Source organism: Egretta garzetta, unplaced genomic scaffold (assembly GCF_000687185.1).
Source record: "Egretta garzetta isolate BGI_Z169 unplaced genomic scaffold, ASM68718v1 scaffold159, whole genome shotgun sequence".
NCBI lineage: Eukaryota > Metazoa > Chordata > Aves > Pelecaniformes > Ardeidae > Egretta > Egretta garzetta.
Window position 1 is genome coordinate 159,034 of NW_009260762.1, and position 26,850 is coordinate 185,883.

The 26,850-nt window shown below is 44.9% G+C and overlaps 1 protein-coding gene across 1 annotated transcript in view; it reads right to left on the reverse strand.

Annotated features, from left to right (window-relative positions):
* CHST11 (carbohydrate sulfotransferase 11) overlaps positions 1-26,850 on the reverse strand; it is a 96,107-nt gene that overhangs the window by 1,522 nt on the left and 67,735 nt on the right. The gene's annotated exons all lie outside the window — the stretch shown is intronic.

Consider the following 26,850-nt stretch of genomic DNA (forward strand, 5'->3'; position numbering starts at 1 on the left):
AGCGTGTGGCCTTCTAACGCACACAGCAAAACTGTATCCAATACCTTCTTGTTAGGTTAACACAAATCCCAGGACACTGCAATGAAGCAGTTGAGGCAATGTAAACCGTATACATCTGCTGTGGGGGGGTGCAGAGCCTTTGGTTGTAGGGATCTTCCCCCTCGAGGGTGTAATACCCTTGGCAAATGGTTTTGCACCAGCTTGGGGGTTCATACTGAACCTCCAGTTCCTGCAGTCATGGGTCAAATCTCTGCTTTCAGTATCAGTGGTTAGCCCGGATTCATATTAAAAAAAAACCAACCTCCAAGAATAGGATCCAAATGCGCTTTAGAGGTAAAACCCAAACTAAACTCCAAGACGGGACCGAGCCAGCTGTAGGATTTCTGAGCTTTGGAGGGAAAGGAGATGGAAAGTGTGCTGTCACAGACAAGCCCTAAGAGCCCAGGTTTCACCCACCCAAGGGGCAGCAAGAGCTTTTGCAACAGGGGAGCAGCAGCAGCTCTCCCTCCCTCCGAGCTGCGGTGGGCTGCAGAGGAATGTTCGCGTGGGATGGGCAACGCCAAGGGGCTGGTGCACCTCAAACCTCAAACCAGGACAGCATTTATGTGCCAAGCCTGGGACCTCTGTATTTTGTACAGTGCCACCCACCACTTCTCCTCTGAATTCCTTGGTACTTTTCTCATCTCTTTAGCCCCTTTATTCAGCAAGATGTTGGCTAATGGTTAAAACATGCAGTAGCCCAGTGCAGCTCCTTCAGACCGCTTGGCTCGGCTTTTGTGCGTGTGTGGCATCCCCTGAATGCCTCCCAGGTGCATTTCAAGGGCAGTTTTGTGTTATAGTCCAAGAGATGAGGAGCCAGATGTGAAATGTGCTTCGTGTTTCCTAGGAAAACCAACTGGCAGGGATTTTTCCAAAATAAGATGTTAGATAGGAGTTGTCAAGGACCACACAGATTTTTGAAGAAAATTACTTTTTTTGTTAAAAGAAATAGAAAATCCCTATTTCAATTTATGCTGTCCTCAGAGAGAAAGAGAACTAATCGTCAGTTCTATACTGGTTAGAGTTACCAGCGAATAATTGTCAAAGAACTAAACAAAACCCTATGCAAACACACAGATGTACAAATTCTCCTCTGCAGACAGACAAAATGCTAAAATCTCTCCTCCTGCAGATCTTCATCAATATCATACAGCACAGTACTGCTGTTTGCCTCTGGTTTTACAATAAAAAAACAAAAAACCCAGAAATGCCTGAATATCCTGGTACATTACAATATGTTAATGCACTATATGTGCTTTTCTGGTGCTGTTCTTGGGATAAATGCAGAATTTAGTGGATGAGATTCTATCGCCTGTATTAGATAGAAGGCCAGATTTCATAATCTAATGGTTGCTTCAGACCCTAATCTGCAGATGAATCTTTGTAGAGCCGTGCTTTGCGCCTGATTTCATTCCTACATCAATAGGCTAAGCACTTCGTCCCCATTCATTAACATTAATGAGATTTTCAGGCATTCAGAGTAAGGGGAAAAATGGAGCCTTAGTATTTGCAATTGCAAATGAGATTGTACTACATTAAATTCACTTAAAAGACGATACTCATGCATTTTGAAGTGGTACTTGTCTCCCACTCTTTTTAACATGGAAGAAATATGAAGAAATGCCGTACAAGTTTGGTCAGCTACATTTACTAGGTATACACCAACACCCCAGGGTCAGCTCTGCACGTGCTCTGGCCTGTCCAGTGGCACACAGAACACATATTAAATATCAGTGTAAGACTAAAAGGGTATTGCCCTCTTCTCATAAATTACACTACCATTTGGTATGGCCGATGCGTGAAGGACCCTGTAGGAACTACAGGTTTGAAAGCTCTACTTCCTTTTAATTTTTTTTTGCCCATTGACTTCAGCTTATTGAAAAAAAAGGCCAATTTAGTGACTGTCCTAGAACGACTGTCCTCGAACAACTGTATCGAAACCCATTTTCTTCTGGAGCTGACTGACGCACCCGAGGCACCCTGGAAGAGCTGACCTACCTGCTTCCCCCAGAGCGGCAAAGAGCCCTGCTGGCTCTCCTTGAGGTTTAATGGTAACAGCCCTCTTGCTGAGGGAGCGGGCGACACGAAAGCCGCACTCACCCTGCAGTAGTGAAAAGTCGGGTAAGGCACCGGAGAGCCTTTATGGGAGCTCCTGCAGCACCACCAAACTCCTCCTTGTAAGCTGCAAACCACTGAGGACATGCTCCGTGGTCCCCTGAGCCTACGGCACCGTGCGAGGTAATCATAACAGCATTTTTCAATTTGATACTTGGAATTATATATTAACACTGAGCTATCTGATGCTAATACGGTTCCGCCTCATTTTAAGATACAGACAAGGATTTTAAGCCACGTAAGAATTTCACTCCTGAAGCTGGTGAAGGGAACTGGGAAAAAAATAAGATTACACGAGACTGGAACAACATTTACAGAATCACAGACTCACAGAATGGCAAGGGTTGGAAGGGGCCTCGGGAGATCATCTAGTCCAACCCCCCTGCTAAAGCAGGTTCTCCTAGCACATGTTACACAGGACTTTGTCCAGGCAGGCTTTGAATATCTCCAGAGAAGGAGACTCCACAACCCCCCTGGGCAGCCTGTTCCAGTGCTCTGTCACCCTCAAAGTAAAGAAGTTCTCCCTCACGTTCAACTGAAACCTCTTATGTTTTAGTTTGTGCCCATTGCTCCTTGTCCTGTTGCTGGGCACCACTGTGAGGTCCACTTGGCCAGTGAAAATGTGCTCACAAACGAGGAAAATACACACTACAGATTTAAGCTGCCAGAGGGATAGGATCCAAGGGACAGGTATCTTTAAACCCATAGATGGTGAAGGGCAAGTCAAACAATTAGGGCCATGGACTGTCTTCCCCCAAAGCTGCTATAGATGTGGCTACAGCGGATTTGCTGCTGCCTGGAGGCTGCTTGCTGCATCTACGGTCATTACCAGAGGTCCCTGTGGATCCCGCAGTCCAAGAAGCCACAATAAGGAATGGCCTAAATCCACCCCACTTTTGGAGAGGACGCTTTTAAGCGTGTGTGCAGGTTACCCTGAGAGCAGCGTGGGGTTGCTGATAAAGCCAGTGCTCGGGTCTGTCCTCTGACAGTTCAACTTGGACTTCAGCTGGGCATTAAAGGTTTTGGGAAGGTACCTGATAAAAGCATCTGCTCTTCCCTGAAAGGGCTGACAACACCACAGATGCACTGGATCATGGGGTTTTTTTTCCTGCAGAAGTTGTAACAGGGGACAGAGAAGAAGGGCATGTCAAGATCAAAGTTTTTCTTCCTTTTCTGATGCAGCAACCGAGTTGAACAGGGAGGCAACAAGAGCAGCAGGAGAGTCCCAAGGTCAGAGGCATTTAAAGGAAGAAGAAGAAGAAAAAAAAGTAGTCTGGGGACACTCTGACCCCAGAAGCTTCTCATCTCTACCAGTCCCAAACTAACAACGAGGGAGGAAAGCTAAGGACAGCACATGCTGCTCGTGTGGACGTGTTCTGTACAGGGGGGATGGGGGGGTGTGTGTGGGGGGGTTGAGTGTGGTGCGCCAGAGAATATACTGACCAGAAATATATCTGCTGACTAACAGTCAGCAACCCACGGCGTGCAAAGGTTATTCAAGGTAAGTCACAGTGATGAGGTAGGAGGTATTTTCTTCTGGCTACTTAGGCACAGTGGGATAAAATAATCTTTGAGGGCCTTTCCCAGCTTGATGGCCAAGCAGCAAGTTCAGATTTAAGCACAGGACACTTTTAATTAATGTTGCTTTTCTGAATACAGTAGCGTACGGCAAACCAGAAGAAGAGAGCAATCCAATTCACAGTGACCTGCACTGAAAGCACTTTTTTAATAGAAGGATGGAAATACCTAAGTGTCACTCAGAAAAAAGTTAATTAAATTTTGTCTTGCTATAAAATATCAGTGTGCAAAGAAGTTTCCCCCACGCTTATAAGGCAGGGGTTTCTTTCTTTCTAGTGCATTGCCTGCAGCTGCTGCTCTGCACATTACCGTAACCAAGCTCACAACCAACCTACATTGGGAGGGCTAACATGACATTTGGGCATGGCAGACTAAAGGGCAAAATTATCCAAACCAGTTTAGAGTGGAATAAGGAGGATAAATATCGTGGATGGAGCTTGCAGTCCCATGCCCTGCTAAGTTGCTTTTTCTCCTCAGGTGTGCATTAACCAAGTCTTTGCATCTGCCTTTACTTCTTCGATTACACTTGTGTTTGGAGGGTTGGGTTCTGTCCTACACTAGAACTATGCAAGTTGCCAGGGCGTTCCCCTTATCTGTGGTCCAAGCAGCTATCAATCAAAACCAGCTGTACCGCTGATGAACACCCAGCTGGGTCTATCCAGTAGCACTTCTAAGCTTAGCGTAAACCAGAGCTCATCTCCACCAAATTCTTCTTAATGGTCTGTGCTTAGAAGGTGTGTGCAACAGGCTCAGAATCCATTGAAAATAAGGTCTTAACATCAGAAGTGTCAGGCAGATGATCTATAGGTGGCACTAATGGCCCTAGTTATGTGACACTGAGAGAGACTAGTATTTCAGTATTTCGGTTGACTAAAATCCCTTGGCTATTATCAGCTTGCCTTCCCCCAGCCCATCAACCACACCATCCGAGTTCTAGGAGGTGTTTGCTATTTAACACATAAAATGTTTCTTGGTATTTACTTTTTCCCAAATGCTTCTTTTCTTGAGCAGGAGGTTACATGCAAGCATGTTTCCAATCCCGTTTTCACATAAAAAGCATGAATAAGATTCTTGCAACCCTGATGGACAGCCCTGAAGTTACGGGCATAGTTTAGACTATTTTAATACTTGGCTTTCACATTTTGCATCCACAGTTACCCTACTTGGTGTATATATATTCTACATACTAAGTTCTAGATAATTTTCTTAAAAACGTTCAGCATTAAACAATAAAGGGGAACTAGCAATTTTTCGTACTTGACAGTCCAAGCATAAGCATTTCTCAAATCATAGCAAACAATTATTACTCTCTGCAGATTTCTACAGATGACAGTCAGACAATTATAAGCTATGTGAATCAAAACACTGAACCGAAAAGAACAACTGCATTTTAGATAAAGGGATGTTATTAAACTGACCTGGGCTACAATATTTTTATTTTAAGTAATAGCCTTGCAACCATTTCATGCTTTGATTTATTTCACATTTCATAGCATATTATTCTTAACTTTTAAAAAAATTTCCAGCACTCAAATGAGAACCCCACCAAAACCTCAATTAATATTTGTCCAGAATCCAATAAAACAGACTAAAAAGAACATCATGCCTACTGGAGATGGAAATGCTTAATGTCTCCCCCGACAACTTGAGGACAGACAAACTGGTATACAAATTTGCTATGAAAATGTCTCTACGGAGTGGCTGGAAAATAGAAGATAATAGAAGCAATATTAACTTAGAAGCATTTTTTCTAAGTGAGAAAATTTTGGAGACAAATTCTCCCCTCTGAAGGAAACTCCTGAAATATTACAAAGCTGCTTTCTTTTCTCCATTTCATGCATTGAATTTATTGCCCCAAAGAGAAGATGGCCTCAAGTTGCGCCAGGGCAGGTTTAGGTTAGACATTAGGAAAAAATTTTTTCACCAAAAGGGTTGTCAAGCATTGGAACAGGCTGCCCAGGGAAGTGGTCGAGTTCCGATCCTTGGAGGAGTTTAAAAGATGGGTAGACGAGGTGCTTAGGGACATGGTTTAGTGGTGGGATGTCAGGGCTAGATTAATGGATGGTCCTGATGATCTTAAAGGTCTTTTCCAACCTAGATGATTCTATGATTCTAAGCTGAGGCTGAATATGCATTTTTTTCAAATAATTCTCGGTATTGCAAGCCAAGATAACCACACCATTTTCAGTTCCCACTGCACAGAATGCACCAGGGCTATGAAAAGAAGGATCAAAGCTGTTGAGAGCAAACCAGTCATACACAGTAGCTGCTAGCACTGCATTGTCAAAAATCCTAAACTGCTTCACATATTCCCTCCTTCTTCCTACACATGGTCCCAACTTCATCCGTGTGCATGCACGTAGAAGGGAAGGGTAAAATAATTCAGCAGTTGCATTACTTTGGCTCCGGAAGCTACCATTACTTGAATAATGACACCCCCGAAGCCCGCATCAACTCTGGCATTCGCTCTCCTTTGTCCAGTACATAATCTGGGTGCTAGAAAAGAAACAACACTAAACCAGTCAAAATCCAGCAGCAGACACACATGCGGCTGCAGATGCTGATGCTTTCCTGGAAAAACATCACAACTGGGCCATTAAGTATTGGCCTTTTTATCTTGGAGAGCCTAAATAATGTGAAAATCTCCTTGAAAAATCACAGCTTGGCATGAACTGATACCAGCTGTATGTTAAACTGAGCTTTTTAATCAGCCTAAGACTCTGTCACACAATAAGGTATGGATTCAGGAAGAAAAGAGGGAGCCCCTTCTAAATGCCACCTTCTCCTGTATAATCCCAAACATCTTTGGAAGCCTTTCCATTCCCATTATCCCTGCTTAAAACTATTTGATGTCAGTATGTAGGGTTTGGGGCTATGAATGTATACATCCTGTAAAATGTCTCCTCTGAAGAAGGATATGGAAAAGTTGGAAGTCCCCTGGAAGACCAGGCAGAAAGACCTATGGCCTGGCGAGGCAGGGGGCGAAGGACATGCCACCGTGAGTGTGGCTTTTCTGAAGCTCTGGGGGAATTTTACAAACCCAGGGCAGGCAAAATCGAAGTGACCAAGTTGAAGTGCAATATACCCGAGAGATAAGAAGTCATCGGGAATGCCAGAGGAGCCTCGAGCTGGGAATAATTAAAGATAAAAAATCTTCATGCTAGTTGGTTTCTTGGGATTTAATTTATAGAAGATAAGTTTGTGTCCTCGCGTTGCATGTGCAAAGAGCACTCTGCATCATCTTTCCAGTGGCCGATGCCGGAAGGGAAGGTGAGAAGGGGAATTTGGCAGATGGCCAACTGTGGCTTTTTCCTCACAGCATAAAGAAGTGGATGAAACCCCGGGCTGGGAACTCAGCTGCCTGGGCAGGGTGAGGGTTTCGGAGCTGAGGTGCGGTCTCGCGCGGAGGCTCTGCTGCCGGAGCCCAACCGTCCCGCACCGCCGCTGAAGTGACTTGCTGCTGCTTTGACAGAAAAGGACAGCGTGTGATGAATCTGTCCACTGCCGGCTCATTCTTTAAGTGCAGCCATAAATCATTGTTTGTATTAAAAAGCTGAAAGGTCTGGCTATCTTACAAATTTAATTTTAAAATGAAAACTTTCTGGCCTTTCCCCTGATGGCTGGAGCTGAGCTCACGCTCCATGTACCTGTGCGCTGTGCGTGTAACCTGTAACACATAGGGACACAACCACAGTCTTTCTAACCCTCCTGGTCCACCAGGCATGGATGTTTCACCTCTATGCTACAACCACTGGCCACTCAAAGTTGCCTCAAGTAGCCCTTAGGAGGCCCTACCTATCACCCTTGATGAACTTAATTAAGCTAATGGGTGATTTGACAGACATACACTGGCAAGGAGTGAGTTTCCCATCATACAGCCAGGGGACAGGGAGTGGTGACCTGGCGGTGGGATGCAACAGCGTGCCACATCCGAGAGCATGAGGCTGCACTCCATCTTTTTGGCTGAGGGGGGGAGCCGACTGCATCCGTCCTCACCTGGGAAAGCCCCTACCTGAGGGTACACTACTGCTGGCTGCAGCTGCTTGGGAAAGGGTTGGGGTTGCAGAACTGCCTCCAAGTCACCAGCGACTATAGATAGGGTCAAAGGGACTTCCACTATTTATCTCACAACTCCCAGGTTGCAGTCAAGGTGTACAGGAATCACAAACTGGGACAAGCACATGCATTGGGAAGCTCGAAGCCAAGGGAGTGACCTGTAGCTGCTGTACTCTGCTATTACAGCGCTACTATGGGAGCTGTAGATGTGGTTTTCAAGGAGAGGCTTGAGGACTGATTAGCAAAAGCCATGCCACAGACATCTGCAAATAGTGTACCAGGAGGAGCACTGGGCTGGGGATGCGTGGAGTCAGCCAGGGTGGAGCTGGGAGTAGCCCTTAAAAAACAGAGTAAGAAACTGCATTTTAATGTAGCTGGTATCTAAGAGACAATGGAAAAACTGACATTTATTTTTCTGTTGCAAGAAGCTGTGGTAGTAGGGATGAGATAAACTGGGTGGAGGAGGGAAACAGGACAAAGTAGATGCGTAAATACAAAAATACATAAGAAGTTCCACAGGGAGGAAGGGAACAATCCTTCTGTCTGGACCCACTAGTTAGGACGAGTAATAATAAAGCTAAACAAGAGAGAGTCAGTTTAGATGTAGGAAAAATCCCAACTGAAAGGATAAGATATGTCTGTGCTGGAAAATAGTGGGAAATCTCCAGCGCTGGGAACCTCAAGAACCTGCCCAGGAAGGTGTCAGAGTGACCTAAATGATCCTGCCAGGCGGGCAGGTGTCTCCTTGTGAGTCCTTCAAGCTTCACAAACTTGGGATAGTGGCTCCTGGAAGCGAAGCTCATGTTGCAAACCTATATATTTTACACACTTCGGAAACAAGGCTTTCAGCAACTGCTGCAGATGCAGGCAGCCTGCGTGCCTGGAGCTGCCTGGCACACACATGCCCCGCTCACCCCTGGCAGCTCTGACCTGGCAGCAGACGTTAATGGGTTTCTCGGTAACACAAATCCTCCTCCTGTACCTCTGGGTTGCAGCTTAGGTGTCACACAGTCAAGTAGAAATAGTTATTTTCTTCTCAGCAGGATATCTGCTATTTTAACTGAATACAATTTACTCAGTCCCATGCTAAATCAGGGTAATACGTTTCCAATTTTTAACTCAGCATGTAACGCACCAATGTTGCTCCAAAGCTTTCAAAACCCAAATAGGAAAACCAGAAGATAGCTGCTGCATAGCTGCTTTCTTTACATATAATGCACAGGCTTTAGCAACCCGCTGGAGGAGAGGGGAACCCCGTAATTTCGTGCTTAGCCATGTTGAGTCCCTGTCCCCCATGACTGGGGCAAGCATTCTGTGTGGGACACTGCAGGATGTCCGCTTCTAACATCTCCTCCCTCCCGCGAACCATGGGTACAGGCTCAGGCTGCCACCAAGAATCATAGAATGGCAGGGGTTGGAAGGGACATCTGGAGATCAGCTAGTCTGACCCCCGTGCTAAAGCAGGTTCACCTAGAGCAGGTTGCACAGGACATCATCCAGGCGGGTTTTGAATATCTCCAGAGAAGGAGACTCCACAACCCCCCTGGGCAGCCTGTTCCAGTGCTCTGTCACCCTCAAAGTAAAGAAGTTCTTTCTCACATTCAGCTGGAACCTCTTATACTTCAGTTTGTGCCCATTGCCCCTTGTCCTGTCACTGGGCACCATTGAGAAGTTTGGCTCCATCCTCATGACATCCACCCTTAAGATATTTCTAAGTATTGTAAGAAACGCCGTGCTGGTTTTGTTAAGGTAAGATGTTGGAAGTAGGAGTGATCGCGCCGACAGTGTGCAACCCTGCCGTAAGCAATCCCCGGTGAGGCTCGCTTGCTGCCTGACTGGATGGTGCAAAGGCGCCAAGGAGATGGAGAGGAGAGAGCTGAGCTCACTCCTCAGCAGGTCGGTGGGAGAAACAAGAACAGATTTCATCTCTTATCTCAGTATGACTCTTTTTTTTTCAAGTAATGATTTGAATTAATTCATCTGGGCACAGACTGGCAAAATACCCAAATCCTTTGGATAAGGGATTTTCTTCTGAACTAAACTATTATAAATTAACACTGAATTTCTTTTACTTCCCCTTGGTGAGGTTATATTGTGCTCAGACTAAATCTTCCTATTCCGAGGTAACTTTTCCTGGCACCTTTGTCCATGCCGCTCACTAATGTTCACAGAAGGCAACTAACCAGGGTTGCTCTTTCTCCACAGCCTTAATTATAGTTAACCGGAAACTTTTCACCTTTCTGCTACTGTACGAAAAGAATTAGATGACCCCCTGCTTGAAAAGACAAAAGGCCTTTTCCATTAAAATGCAGCATCCATTTATAATCTTAATTACAACAGGCTTCCCAGGAAACCTTCCTGCCACAGAATGAAGTAGAACAGAAATAAGATTCTGGGTTAAGAGGGAAAGCCTGTTTCATCAATAGCTTCCTAGGTCTGATTTCTTCTACCTTGAGGCAAATGCCAATGACCCCAACCCTGAGGGATGCTCAGCCCCAAACAAGCTAGCAGCATTTAGTCCAACCCTAATGCTGCCAGGATTAGACCCAAAGAGGGACCAAAGCAAAGGGCTGAAGATGTACCATGACACAGGAGAGGGGTTTGTTTCCTTTTGCAGTATTTTCTGATTTTATTAAAAAAACCCCAGATGTTTCAGTCTTTGTTCAGTGAAGGAGACTCACTGCCAGCAGCCAACCACAAGTAACTCCACCATAGGCTTCTCTGGGAAGCAAAGAGTATCTGCATAAGGCTGCCCTCTCTGTTGGCCACAGACACCTCTTCCCAAAAGCATCCTCCACCCACTGCGCCAGCTCCACGCAGACGACAACACCCAACGCTCTGCGGATCTGACCACCAGGCCCTTGCTGGAAAATTCCTGACTCCCTGGGTCCCTCTGAGTTGCAGTGGGGGAGACCTCAGCATAGCAATAAAAGAACAGAAAACATGCCTAGGTAATCTTTAAATCCTGACAAACCTAGAAGTACCTTGGTTGTATTTTTAAGCATCTGACTTGCTACATTAAGCCTTCTTATGCCGGAGCACGAGGGCAACGTAAAAAGTAACTTCCATCAGCTATTTAAGACAACTGGAAGGTACAATTATTAGCACGATGCCTTGTTAATTTTCCTCCTCTCTACAGCTGTGTTTACAGTGATTTCTAAGGGTTCTCTGTCTCATCTAATAACAGATCCATTTAGGGACTGCATACTAAATGTTAATTTACAATGGAAGAACAAATTCTTAGTATTTCTTTAAATGGCAGCTATTTTTTTGAAACTGTTCCCTCAGCTACACCCTGAAAGAAATTCCACATCATCTTTTTTTCCCCCCTTTTTTTTAATGCTCATTCTTTTTTAAACTTCCCAAAGAAAACAAGCAGAAAAGGCCACTCTGAGCTCTTGCTTTTGGGATCCTTCCCTGGCTGCAGCCAAGCACCGTCTCCTTGCTCTCTGCTCCTTTCACGGATGCTGAACGCACGCCAGCCTCTCATCAGTTCCCTCTCTATCTGCTGAAAGGGCTGGCTCCCTCTTCGCTGCTCTCGTACCCTTGTCACCTGCCTTGTCCCACCTGCAGCTTGAGCATGCCAGCAAAGATCAGAAGAAAACAGAGCCCCAGGACCAAGTTTTCAGCTAGCTCTTGCTCTGGTGTGCAAAATTCCCCCAAAGCAAAATCCCCCCCGTGCCGTCCCTGAGCTGGCTGCAGCATGGAGTGCATGGAGAGATCGGGGAGACCCCCCCTCTCCCCAGGCGAGCCGAGGCATTCAGCCGTGGGGGCGAGGGGAGCCAAGTGTGGGCCCTTGATGGGAATGTGCCCTCTCCGGCGCAGCGGGGAACAGGACGGCTCTGTCCCCTGCACAGGGCCAGGGCTGTTCCACCTCCCGTGGGGCTCCTCAGCTGCCCACAGGGACAGCCCCCTCTCAGCACAGGTAAAACATAGCGCCTGGCACTTTGCACTCACCGTGCCATTTTTTGGTATTACAGCCTTGGAAATGTACTGACGGGAGGACTGACTGCTCGGCTATCGCTACCTCCAGCAGCTGCTGGCTTCTGCTTGCCTACCCTTACCAGCCTGTAACTGTTCTCAGCACTTTTTAATTTTTATAAGCTGCAAATTTACTCTTTGATTAACAAATAATGCTAGTAAGCTGGGCGGGAATACATACATCTTCCTATATACACATGCACGCATACACATATGTACATCCCTGCTCACATCCCAGTGGTAAGCACCCAGATGGCACACCGGCTTACGTGAGTGGCAGGCTAGGGCGCACGGGTGCTTCCAGGCTGTACTGAAGCACTGGAATCCACTCTCATGCCTAAGTAGGTGGGGCTGAAAAAAGTTCAGCAGCACAGTGGAGGCAAAGCACGCACGGCGGCTGATGTTGCTCAGTAGGGTAGGGTGGTCTGAGGAGCATCCGCGGTGCCGCAGCCAGGCAGTACCTGGAACTGCCGTCACCTCTCTGATGATTTCAAGCAAGACAGCAGAGGCACCTGATGGCTCCTGAGAAGCACTGGGAGTCAATGCTGTTCTGGCTTACTGCATGGAGGTCATCCTTCTCCAGAGCTGCCAGGTGACATGGATTTAGGAGCAGGGAAAAGTGACAAGTTCACATAGTGTGGCAAGAGCTGATATATGCCTGATGGGAGAAGTAAACCTAAATTACAGTTTCCAGCTAAAAGTGCTGTCATTTTAGATTCTCTGTGCAGTAACTTCCACCCACTGCACTCATGAATGAAGAGCTCATGGTTCCTCCTCCAACCTGCAGCGCTGCTGCAGGACCCATCTCTGCAAGGCAAGGAGAGCTGCCAAGTGCCGCCGTGCCCTTCGCCTCATGGGGGGGCTTCCATGGCACAAATGCCTCCCACAAACGCCTCCCACAAACATGCTGAAAATTAACAGTGGATTTTGCTCTTTGAACGTCTCCTGCCTTTTATGAAATGCATCAGCACAGCTGACCTGGAGATTAACAGCGGCATCCAAGTGCGCTCAGCACTTTTAGTTTTGCATTTCAAATATAAAACTGATTTCATGGAAGTCTGCTTATCCTGCTGTTTCTGAATCCCTTCTGGAATACTAGCTGGAGCAGGTCACCATGTGAAGGTCCATTTGCAAGGACCACACTTTATACTTTTGATCAGGTGTCTGCAACCCTACATCCATTCACATAATCCACCCCCCTGTGTATCTTCCAACTGCCGTGCATCCCAGCTAGCACGAGGAGGGAAGTCTCACAAAGCCTCTTCCCAACTTCTCCTACTGTTTTTAGAGACCTTCTCTTCCTACTCCATGACCTACATTTATCTCTGGCTTTGTTTGTTTAAAAATGAGCTTTGCTCACAGGGGAAAGCAGTACATGGGATTCACTGCTTCCAGGAACAAACTGTAATTTCGTTCAACTTCTTCTGTCCTCCTGGGTGCTCTCTTCTTCCAACTCACCATCACCTCTCTTCATGCACATGCAAGTGCAAGCCCTCAACTTCAGCCCCTCTCCCCAGTGCTCTGCAGAAGTGGTCAAGACCCCCAAATTCACCTTATTAACACCACTGTGTTGTCTCAGCCCCTGGTTAATGCAATAGAGAGACCAAGGTAATCCCAGTTATTTTAAGGTTAGCCTTAACTCTTCATTCTGCCTGAATTTCTTTTTCACTTGTGCCTCTCACTGCTCTTTCCTCACTCTCCTCGGCTGCTCTTCATTTAATCCCTCTAGCATCCTTTTTCCAAGCTGCACTCAATACCGCTAGAGCTCAAGTTGAACTTTCAAACCCATGGAGGGCTGGGAGCAGAGGAGGGAAGAGGCAAACATTTTCAAAGGAAGACATGAATGTTAAATAGGATGAGGCTGCTCCCAAACTCACAGAGAGATTGAAATAAAGCAGCTATCATACACTACTAGTTTAAACCTGATGCAGAACATCTGGTCCCGTTTCGCTTTTAATGATTCATGTTCTCTTGTCTGCAGCTCCAGAGAGAGAAGGACCACCTGAGCAGAAATAAACCGCAGGTTCCCTTAGTACCAGTTCCAGGAGGAGAAAACACTTCCCAAGATTAGCTGAGAAAAACTGAACTGCTGAACAGCCAGCTAGGCTATGCAGAGCCTACACATCAGCCTAGTAATACTTTTTGTTCCCTCTTCACCCACCCCAACATTGCAGACAATGTCCTCCCCTCCCCACGTAGTTTTTGTCAATCAACTGAGATCAGTAAATCTTAGGAGTCAGCTGTAGCCTAAGATTACAGCTTGTTGGAAGTACTGTGAGATCTCTTGGCTCCCTATGGCAGGGCAGTGGAGTAGTCCCGAGTCCACTAAAATATGGGCATATTTTAGCTATGACCTGCCTCGTTAGGGACTGAAGGCAACAGATGTACACATTCAATGGGAATAAATGCTGGTTCCCACATAAACCTCAGATAAACTGCAGAGGGATCTGCAGGTGCTGGTGGGATGGGTAATTCCTCCTGAAACTGCATCTGGAGCCGCTATTGCAGACTGAGGTCTGGGATAAAAATAACACTCAGTACTTATCTGGTCTTTTCCCGTCTGTAAACTTCAAAGCACAATGCATCATCACCACTTTCCAGATGCGAGAAGCAAGCCCCAAAGAACTGGTCCAGTGTTGCTGCATTTTTCTACCTTCACAAGCTGAACCTTGTCCTCTCCCAATATCTTTTCCCTGTCCAAGGGCAACTCTGCCGGGTCCAAGGCAAGGTAACCACATGCTACCAGCACTTTCAGTTTTCTGTGATTCTGCTCTTACTTTAAGATGGGAGATGGGGTTTAATTTTCAGCCCTGGTTCTTGGTACTTCTCTGGGAGAATTTCAGAACAAAGTATCTCTTTAAATATTTGTCCTCCCCAAAGTTTCTAGTCCCCCCAGTTAGGTAAAGGTTAAGTAAAGGGATTAAACTGAAGTCTCAAAATTCAGGCTGAGAAATTGTGGCAGTAAAGAACGCTGGTGTCAGCAGATTACAGATAATCAAAGCATTTGGTTTAGACTTACAGCCTTCCCTCTTTGTTATTTCTTTCCAGACCAACACTTGTGAGATTCACCATCGGGTGCAACTTCCATATCAAGTTGGTGACTATGAGAAATTAATAACAGACATTTGGCACTGCCTGTTGTGAAAATGTATAGCATGTACTGCAGCAACACAGATAGTTTCCTGTTCATCAAAACGACTCTCTTATATGCCACTGAGATCTAATGGAAAGTCATCAAAGTTCAGTACAGTCAAGAGCACTCCAACATGTTATACCGGGATGAAAAAACATCACTTAAAGTACAAAAAAGGAGGTTTACAGGTGTTGGTCTGGTTTTTAATTTGATAATATGGGTTAGCCACACTGCTGAAAATGAACCTGTATGTTACTGAAAAAACCATAAAGCTCACAGAGGTCATGGCGAGAAGTAAAAGGCAGCACTTGATTTTTTTCTGGAAAAGTACTGGGTTCACTGCAAGCAACAGGGGCGTGAGCAGCACAGTTTATCTATCTGGAATAGGTGCACAATATTAAGCCAAACCAGTCCAATCTGGAGAAGTAGCATTAAGAATCTGGTTAGTGGGTACAGCTTAAATGAAGCGCTGCAACTCTGCCTACTTGCTTCAGCCTACCGCAGTCTGCATGATAAAAACAACTAGAGGCACAGTACAGGAGGTGAAGGAAAACATGAAGGAAAACAAGAAGTTTGGGCAATTCCATAAGAAATAAAAAAACCAGTAACAAACCCACGAGCCTGGGAATAGCTTTCTGGGTTTGACTGGCATCTGGTAAAGCCGTCTGGTCCCTTGACATCAGTATAAAGATGAATGAATGGTCTAAAATGTCTATCCATGCATGACAGGAGAAAAAAGTTGGTGAACAGGCATCACAGTCCCCTGGAAGGAAGCAAGTGAAATACAGGCATGGTTCTGGCATTAGAAAGTGAAGGGGAAGGAACACAGAGAAGAAAACAAAAATGATACAGAGTAAAAAAAAAAAAATTGCTCTGACATCTCTGGGCTGAAGAGCTTCCTTTTAGAAGCTCTTCCTTTTGATGGCAGAGGATGACATCTCTCTGGGACGGGAGAGGAAAGGAAAACAGAAAAGCCTGTGATAGCTGAAAACTGCTAAACAAAAGAGACTGTCTGGGGAATTAGTATTTATGAAATGCAAAAAAGACTGTAGTAAAATAAGAGATAACACAAACCTAATAAAAGCAGAGTTGTTCTGAATTAACAAAAAACAAGATGCAGAATCTGCAATCTGGTGCTGTACTATCAAGAAACCAATTCCCCACTGTCTCAGGCAATGTCAAAACAAAAAAAACCTATCCAAAAACCAGTGACGTCAATGGAAAAATTCCTCTTGATTTCCAAAAGCTTTTGTTTTGACTCTTTGGGGATTTCTGATGTTGTTAAGACCTGGAAACCACCACTATCACCCCTTAGAGAAACCCTATTGCTCACCCAGTGGCACCGAGAGATGCTGTAGGGCCGATGGGTTACTGCCAGAAGTTGAACACCTCTGCTCAACAGAGAACAATGTCACATCCTAAATCTTGGCATGGGGCACTGGGTGTGTGTGTGTGTGTTACCTGCAGGTGTTATGGCGATGATTATTTTGGAAACTGCATATGGGAGTTACTGCACCAATGGCTTCTTAAAGCCTTTCATAATCTTCCCCCATCACAGGTGTGAGCTAGGAAAGATGTTTTTTCACGCAGAGACCCTCCTCCTACCGTGGAGTATCACAGTGTGCCATATTCAATGTGCTGCCTACTCTTTTTTTTAAAGCCCATTTGCTTTTGGGGAGGAAAACGTTTTATAGTCCTAGTGCATCGCTCTGTTGAGAAGTGTTTCTTCTGATACTCTGCTGAAGTTTGTATTTCCTTTTTTTTTTTTCCCTGTTAAATATACCCATGGCCAGAAGATCATGAACGTGGAAATGGGTCAGTTAAAAAAGGCTGAATGAAAACCACTGTGACACCCTCAATTCTGAGTTTGTTTCTCTGTGGGTTCATTTCTTGGATGGGGTTTTCATTTTAAGTAGGGTTGTTTTTCATTTCCAGGCATGGTTTGCTCTGGTTTATGCCCAAGGACTTGCACTAACAAAGTCCTATGGTTCTGTGAAAGGAGTATAAACATCGATGCTAATCACCTGAAAATCTTACCTTCTGCGCTATTTTTCTTCTTTAACAGCGCTTCCCAGACCGAGGCCTTTAGATGGTGTAACTGCAGCCTGGGTCCCCAGGCTCAGAGTTGCAGATGCCACGTAGACTGTGGCACCCCTTCTTCACAAGTGATCATGTTCGAAAGCATGTTTGCTTCAGCAAGGAGTGAGCATGTCCTCACCCTAGCGTACTCACAGTGCACAGAGAGCCAAACTGCACAGACACAGACCCTCTGCTCAGACCCTCTTCACAAGAGCAGCCCCTCAGTGCCCAGCACCGATGTGAAGAGGGATGCTTACACCGAGCCTATGCAACATTGGGTCAAGACTGTGTGGGGATGGGGTCCTCCTTCCCACCTGCTGTGGTCACGGGAGGGGGCACAGTGTCCCACAGGGGCAGCGGAGCGAGGGTGATGCTAACCCACCTTCGTCCCTTTGCTTTGCGTGGGCATGATGGCTCAGCAAGGATGCCTGGCCTGATCTCACCCTGAGCCCGTGGCTGTCCGGGTGACAAATCTGTACAGGCAACTGCTCCTGGAAATACCAGCTTCTTCCTGGGGAAAAAGGAGTGAGCCTCTAGAGGGAAATGCTAGGTCATGGGGCATTCCAGGGCTATTAATATAATTTAGAAAGAAAAAGAAAATCTACGTTGGGCTATTAGCAAAAATCAGGTGTTAGAGTGTAGGGAGGACGCATAAAACACTGCATTAAACTACGGCAGTTTTGCTCTACCTCAGAACATAAAGTTTATTGAATGGCTCCCAGAAGAGGAGAAAATGGGTTTGGCACTTGGCAATAAAGTCTGTAATTAGTTTTTTATAGACAATCCATGAACTGTGCTCTGCTCCTGACAATTTTTTGTGGCGTTGGCTTGTGAATGCCCTTGTCCAGCGCCACCATCAGTGAGAACAGGACATACAGCTCGAGGAGGGCTCTGGGCTGTCCCTTACCCCTCATGAGGAGCTGCGGCAGAGGAGAAGCCCACAGGGGAGCCCAGTTCTCCCTGTTGTGCCATTGGAAAGGAGCAGCAATGGATCCTTTCACCCACCCAAGGCCACCCCAACCGTCTGGAGAGCTGGCAGGCAGAACCGAAGCTGTGGTTGACCCAGCCTCCAGTGAGCCCCAAAGCTGGGGGAGGCAGCGGCAGTGACCCACCCTCTGAGCTCAGCTGCACTGGAAGAGACAAACTCATGAACGTGTCCTGTGGCAAACCAGGCCTGGTGTTTTGTGACTCACAGAGCTTTAAGCAGTTCCAACCAGCTGGTTTCCCAGAACTGGTCAATCTGATGGGTTTGCTGCCAAATTAATAAAATAAACTAAATGCATGGATATGCGAAATGGTGGGAATGCAGCTAGGGATGTTACTTAATGGAGATTTAAAAAGCTCTGCATCTGAGATAAGACAGGGTGGGTATATAGAGATGGAATAATTTAAAAGATTCACCAGCACTATAAGAAAACACTTTCTGAAATTATTTACGCAACAAAATTTTATGTTCAAGGACGCTGGAGTCATTCAATAGGCAGCTCATAACTATACAGCTCCTGCAAAGAATAACAAATACGATTTGGATGGAAAATTTATAGATGTGTTTTTAAATGCACATGCCGATACCCTCACTTTGCTTTTTCTAATGGCCCTGCCTTCTGTGTATTCATGGCCTTCCTGAACCTTACGAGAAGTTTGAGAGGGCTTGTAAATCAGTTCCTCTCCTGGACCTCTAAATAGCAAGTGATTAAAACTAAAAGCAATCTCTAATTGTATTGGAGAAACCACTTAACTAGTTACGGCTGTGGTCATCAGGCATGATGCTCTCTCTGCGGCTCAACAAAGTCAAGAAACCACAGGCTACTCCCAGACTCAGTTCTTAAAAGTCTAAATCTAGACAACAGTAATTTACACTACGGTTAGTCACACTAACCTATCTTTTATATCTAACCTAGAAAGACCTTCAGAGAGAGAAACCCCATATTTTACTTAAGAGATTAAAGAAGAGCACTCAGCAATGCTCTCACTGCTGTACACTGAACAGGTGAATGCCAACAAAAACATGACAAGACCGGACCCATCCGCCATCCAAACATAAAGCAGCAGCCTTTCATTTGGGATATTTGTGAACAAGCAGACAGCTTATGTCTGCATAGGAGCGTATGGGGTCCCCGCACCTAAAAACTCTCAGCCCCTCTGTGAAGCATGTAAACATTATCACCATTCAATAAACACGAACTTGGTCAAGCTGACATGGTGAGTACGTGGCAGAGCCAAGCTTGACATCCAACAGGGTCCCACTCTCCTGTCATTAACACCGGCTTCTGCAAGCAGTAAGTCTACCCAAGTAACGAGACAATCAAAACAAACGTTTCCCAGTTTCTAGTCCAACGTTTCCCTTTTCGCATTTTTCAATTTTCAATTTTCTTACTGAGTTCAGCACTCAATGAAAAATGAGTTTGCCATTGACAAGGCTGCAATCAAGCACAGCTCGGTTTTTTACCACATCCACATTTCACTGCAAGAAGACTGCGGTTCGGATCATGGGCCTTATGAAGCTTAATTTCAAGCTTGCCAGTGACTTCAAGAAATTCAAAATTTCCTCAGCTGTGTTTGTGCAATGTCCAGAGCTGTGAAGGGCTGATTGCTGAGACCAGTGTTCCAATATTTAATAGAAGTAATAGAGAAACAGAGCAGACCCAAATTAAAAGGCAAAGAAAATGAGCAACAGTGAGAATACAGGCAAGTAACACTAAAATGCTTTGCCTCTTCATGGCAATGTTCTTTTCATTGCAAAGCCAGGTATGAAAGAAGGTTTTCTTTTAAATGCCTCAGGGCTAGTGCACCACCAGCAGTTTCAGAGAAAAGTGATGCTTTTTATAATGAGGGAATGCACAGCAGACTTTTGTAAAAAAACAACCAAAAAACAAAAAAAAATCTAGAAATCTTTCCAATCTTTGTGCTTCTGTGGGGCTGCTGTGTTTCTTCATTCTCAAATGATGGGAATTGTCCAGTAGCTGTCATGAAAATATCCACCCGAGAAAGTTATGCGAATTCTTGCAGGACACAACGCACCCCTACTGAGGGCTGAGCAGCCGACCCGCTAACACGAGGGAGATTCGCATTATTCAGAGAGTTGCCCACAGGTCTTATTACTAAGTTTCACACCAAAGTTTTCACATGGGAGGAATTAAAAAATGACAAGGGCAATGATTTTGATATCCTAAGCATGAGTCCAGTCCTGAAAGTTCACACCACTGAGGACTGCAAACAGATGAGAAGGATTTGATGTCTCGATCAACAGACTGACAGTGCTCTGCAGGTGCCTCCCGCGGTGCTGGTGTTTGTTTTAAGCTTTCTCGCTTTGAAGAACATAATAGAGACATTGAGGTTTGGTAAGTTCTGACCTGAAGACTTTTTTTTCCAACCTTGCGGGTCATGTTTTCTTCCTTTTCAGTCACCAGGAGCCAGCAGGAAGTTCATGCCAAGGCAGTATTTCACACTCTCGGTAACAATCCAATTTCTGTAGCCAGATTTTTGGAATAGAAAGTTCTTATTTTGGGCAAATCCCATGCGAAGGACATGCCTTGGTAGACAGATGGATACTTTCAACTTACTGATACAGCTTATGGTATCTATTATTAGACAGATAGACAGCCACTGCCTTGTTGCACTTCATACGTTAAAAACTATTTAGTGTAATGCAGAATCTTGTTACTGCAATCCAGAAATATGCATATTTTAAGTGAAAGAGAAATGCTCTTATTGCAATATTCTAATTTGGACCTTGATCAAAAAAATCAACTGCTTTGCACTTCACAGTTCAGATGAACTACAGCATGTCTGTAAAATGGTAGGGCTGGGGAGGTCTTATCATAGGTAAGGGGAACAGACGCCTTGGATGGAAATTTCCATATTATATAATTACATTCATTTCCATATTGTGGTACAAAATTGCTACAAGGCAGAATACTGCCTGGTGCTGCACACAAGGATGCGTGAACCTTCCGACTGGTGTTTAAGGGCGGATCTATGGAGACCCAGAACAAAAACCCTACTGGTTCTAGCAGAGATTTGAACAAGGTTGCAGCAGGATGTCATTTTTTTGTGTCTGCATAGAGTCTGGCAATCTGTGCACAGAATTTCTCTTTTCTGATCTGTAACACACAGAGGATCAGTTAATGTCAATGGAAAACCCTCCTGGGGACCGAATGCAACGTGAGAGAGAAAGATGGGTACAGAGATCCAAGAGTGACATTTTCACCCTGCAGTCGGAAAGGCTGTTTTCTGGAAGGCTGCTGTCAGTCTTTCTGCACAACACCGCATAGCAAAGAGGCAACAGTTTTCCACTACCTTGGACCCTTTTCCAGACGTATCTGAGAAAAGGGTGCGATCAAAACTTTCGGGTCAGCAGCCCAGTACGCAACTGGGCCTCGCACCAGAGTCGTGAATGGCAACCTGCATTACAGCAGGCTGTGTGTTGGTACTCGGCGTACGTCTGACAGACGTGATACGTAGGTCAGGTCCACCAGACAGGGAATCACGTAACAAAATATCTCTGCAACGTGATACCAGCTTCTCCCTTTCAGTCGGGAATCACAGGATGGACAAGGGAAGCAGTGGGAACAGGGTGGTGCAAAATAAGGTTTCCTGGCCCCTGGGCATCCAGACCTTGACCCTGGCTCAACTGCCCACAAGCTGGAGAAGAGCCTATGGTTGCTACACCCTCATCGCCACCTTCGTTACCAGACCTGGCTGAGCACGCTAGAGGTTGGGCACAGCAAATCTGGTTTCTGTCTGGGACCTGTGCAAAGGGGCCAGCGAACACCCTGGTTTGGGTTGACTCTCAACTGCACCAGTGGGGGGACAGAAAGTACATGTATTGCCCTAAATATATATTAAAACCAAAAGAACCCAAAGTGACCCAGCTTTTTTTCCCAAGTTAAATTGAGTCTATGGAAATTCTATGAGTAATTTTAGTTGAAAATAACAGGCCTGGTCCAAAGCCCCTTTAATATCTCACCCTGCTCAAAGTCCCAGAGCCTGGATATATCGTCAACTGTGCAAACTTCACAACACATTGCTGTTCTGCGTGTTTAATAGTGCTGAGTATCAGTCTGAGCTCTGCTCCCACCAAAGTCAGGTCAATGAGATTAACTCTCCACTTCAGTGGGAAATTAATTACTATCATGGCAAATGCTTTTTGAAAACCCCACCTCCCTCGCTTTGCAGGTTTGGTTTTGTTAAATTATTAAATTTCAATTGAAAAAGGCAAAGCTGGTAGAAATACAGAAACAATAGCAAAGAAATACTGGAGCCATCCCATAATACCAGAGTAACTGGCATGGCTCATCTGACCACTTACTCCACTCACCAATTTAAAATGGGGTCTGTAAATAAGCATCGAGGGAATATATAACCCATGTGCTGAATTTTATTTTTGCTATAATAATAAAAGGCACAGAGAGAGATTCATGATAACATGAATCCTCACTCGACTGCGCACAAGCAGCAGCATTCATTACGTTCTGATGATGTATTTAGCCCTCAGAGTACAAAGAGAGTTTTACCTTTTTTTTCTTTTTTTTTTTTTGGCAATTTGCATGAGAAGTACAGAGCATTTAGTCTTTGAATTAATCAAAATATCTCTGCCTTCACTGAATAAATATATTTGAATATATGAATAAATAATATATTGAGTAAAATAATGAAACTCATTTAAAATAAAGCTGAGAATGAGGTCACAGTTTTTATTAAATGTGACATTTTCCACAGTGTTTATACTGCAAGAGATAATGGCCTATATATTTTAAAGTGGGTAACAAACCATTAAAAATCAACTTTAGATAAATTAAAGTAGCTTAATTTTCAGCAAGCACTGGGCTTTTAACCTGACTTTCTGAAAGTCTGGTTAAGATGATTCAAGATGAAACTTGAGGTTATGTGCCTAGGATGAAAATCTTCATTTAAAACCAAGGCAACCACTTAATTGACAGTCAACCCTAACAACTAGGGGTCCAACTGAAAGGTCAATTCTGCTAAAGCTCTCAGGCACCTACCCTCAGAGTTAAATAGAAATATTTCATCCAGTACTTGTATTTCAGCTACAGACATACCATAAATACAATATACCAACTATCTTAAACATAAATATTAAGTTTGCACAAAGTCCTGTCCTTGGCAGCAAGCAGAGAACTCCTATAGACATAAACAGGAACTAAGCTTGAAAAACTGTCATGAAAACCCACCAAGCCAGATACAAAATCTATTCACCAACGGTTGACTTGAGGACAACTCTATTTTACTTGGCTGACTAAAATCATTGCTTGCCCAGACAAGTCAGAGAGCAAAAATGCAAGTGAAGCAGGTACTAGAAATCAACTCTATTAATTTGCAAAAAGAAGAGAAAGAAAGGAAAAAAGATGACAGACACCTTCAATAGTGAAATCCATGGAAAGACCCTGTAAGACCACCATCACCTCACTCCACCCATGGTGTCCCACCAGCCTGCATTCGATGAGCAGTAAGGGAAGACTGGACTTATCAATGGATGGTAGCAGCTAGTTGCCAGATTGTTTTCATTCACTTCTGTCTGCTCAGGGCTCATGGCAGTTAGCACAGGGTAATCAGGACTTCTTTAAGAACATAATGAAAAAGCTAACTCTAAGAGACATTTGTTATGTTGTCTATTACCATCATATTTGAGTTATGTAATTAAAACAGACCTTCACTATGCTTCACCTCTTGTAACTGTGGCTCCACATTAGGTTTCATCCATTTACCAGCTACCTCGAATGCCCCTTCATGATCTGCTTGTTATTGGCCCTATGCTCTCAGATGGCTGACAAGATGAGTTTCTTAGATTAAAATGATCCAACAGCATAGCAAGTATTGGGGTAATTGCAAAGGTTTGTCCTGCTCTGTTCTTTCTTCCGAGGTACTGGTGGAAAGGTTACTTTGCCGCTAGTATGTCATACGCTGCGCGGTCATAGCAAAATGGGTTAAATACCCAGACCATTTGATGAAGCTACCTCCTTCAGTGCATTAATTTGCCAGCCTTTTTCAGCTGAAAGAAATTCAAGTCCAAATTTAATCTCTATACTGATCAGGCTGGACAAACCCAACCCCAAGCCTGAGGACTGGTCTGCCTCATCCATTCCAGTGGTCAGCACTCTGTCGGGCACCGTGCAGCCCTCTCCCAAACAGTCCCTGGGCACAGTTCAATGGTTTACCCCGATCTGGGCCATCAGGACAGTGTGGATACGGCCGTCCTGGTCTGGAGGCGAGGGGGGTGAGCTGCAGGGAAGCAAGCTGTGCCATGGCAGTTCATCTCTGGGCCAGAGAACAGAGCCCAGCTCTCTTTGCTTGCTGTTACATCCCAAGCTTTGTGTTCGCTCTGCTCTAAAAAGCAAAATGTTTTGGTTTATACTCTGATACGCTTTTGAGTTTAAAAGCCTTTTTGGTCTTTGGTTTTCACTAAGAAAAATAGTTGATGCTGCCCATCATTTTAACCTTTTCATCAAAACCTTTATAAATCTCATGCACTCTAATGCACTAAATTCTCTGGTATGGTGGAGTTATTTGCCCAAAGCAATATTCACAAAGCATAATGCAAGCAGTGCTCTCAGCAAGTCATTAGGATTAGTGATGAAACGATCTGCAGTGTGGCTGGCCCATGCAACCTGCAGAGAAAGAGCTCAAAGACTTTAGCTGACTACACATAAACCTTCCTCACGTACAAAAAAATATTAATTTAGTCTCACAATAACTCAAGTTGAAGGCTGCCTTTAGGCTTTGATAACCTCTCTCCATCTAGCAAGCTTCCCCAACTGTCCTGGGAGGAACTTTCAGCAGCAGAGAAGCATGAGTGGTTTCCACTGCTATGCCCAGGTATTTCAGCAGCTGAGGAAATGGGTGGAGGAAGAGTTTGGGTGATATTCTTGGAAGACCGGTGAAGAATTGAGGATAGGAATAGCACGATTTATAGACCCTTGTGAGTAATCCAGGTTGTAAGTCAGTGCCAATCACACTGCTGTGAATGATAACAGGGGAGTCCCAGAAGCAGGATGGAGATACTTCCCCAGTTCCAGCCAGTTAACCTTGGCATACCATAGATTGCAAATCCCAGTGGTTTCTCATCCAAAGTCAATTTACCATGTCTATGCCTTTGAGAATACTTAGGTAAATGAGGTGAATGAAGTATGACCTCCAATGGAAAAAAAAAAATCAATGCTTTCTCGATACATTTCACAGAGCTGGCATTAGATAAAATAGCATCGCTTTAGGGGTGCCCCTCCATCCCAATCTTTCCTTTTCAACCTGAAAAATTAGTACCTTACGTCCCTTTCAATTAACTCTCATGTAGCCGATAATGTCAGTAACTTCCATGTCATAACTCTTGTTTATGGAATTGGAAGCAACATGACACAAGCACAGAAGTCCAGAATACATGTGCAAAACCCTCCCAACAAGCAGTCCTGCTCAGAGGGGACCAGATAACTGAGTCCCCATTAGTATCATTAGTATTATTGAATAATAGCCACTTTTCTAAATGCCATCCTCTGCTACCTGACATCCCCCTCGGCTACTTTGCGCACAAAGTGTTTGCTACCATCTTTTAGTCTCACGAGGAAGCATACTCATTCTGCGGGTGCTTTCGACAATAATGCAAATACAATCCTGAATTTTTGTGAGGATGAGGCTGGGACTGGGCACTGCTGGACAGCAAGGCCCCAGTCATGCCAGGCTTAGTGTTGAGTCAGTGTTAAGCCCTTTGCACTGTCTGGCATGGTGAGCTTCAGAAGTTCCCATGAAGCTTCTTGAAAGAGGCCCTCGTGCCACATTGCCTGGAAGGCAGGTTTCTCCTCCAGGCTGAAGGTGTGTGGAGCACGTGACTTGGTGTCTGGTAAACATGCCCTGTGAGAAGCTAAACAAATGAAATCAGCTTTTTTTTTTTTTTTTTTTTTGCCTCCCCACAGGTTTTTGGAGAACCTATGCTGGAAGAACTCCCAGGGTAAGCTTCTCCAGCAGGAGATGCCACATGGGATGGCACCAAGGACAAGGTGGCAGGAGCCATCATAATATGGACAGTTAAAGGCAAATAAATAAATAAAAGGGGAACCATGTGAGCACAATGAAAAAGAAACCAAATGAGCAGAACTGACACCCTAGAGGCATGCTCCCTGTTTATATCCAGGCACCAGGATGGGGTGCACCCCAATGCTGCTGGTAGAAAAGGGAAGTCTCCCATCCTGGCTACCTCCCACCAAGGTCAGAATGGGCAGATGGTATGCACATTTCAGGAGAAAACCAGGATTTTAATTTAAAAAAAAAAAAAAAGTACTTGGGAATAATGCTGCTTTGACCGACTCCTTTTGCAGCTCTGGGCAAGGAATATTAACCCTTAGCCACAGTTTTCCCCTCCTCCAAAATGCAGCTGGCATTTCCTACTGCTGCTTGACATGGAGAATAATATGCATTTTCCCAGCATTTAGAAGATGAAATACTCCACACTATTTGATTTATTTCTGTTACTCTTGATAGAAATCACACAAAACCGTGATTCATGCTTTAATATTGATCCTGTAATTAGTTCAGTGCAGATAAGCCTTCATGCAGGATACAGTCCTACATTTACTTGCTTGGATGCCGTTGTAAGATTGGGCTTTATATGCTAAACCTTTACAAAGAATCCTGTTTCATGGTAGTCAAGAGCCTGTTTCACACTGTGGTAGCAGCCTGCTATTAATGATACCTTATCTGAACTAGGCTTCTCACGCAACTTGCATGACCTCCCTCACATACGCGCCCAAATGGGACATCGACAGCACCATCCATGTTACCGAACCTCTGCTCCTGGGGAGGAAGGGTCGGACAGCCGATGCGTGACTAAGGCTCCACAGGAGCTGCTGATCTGACCCGTG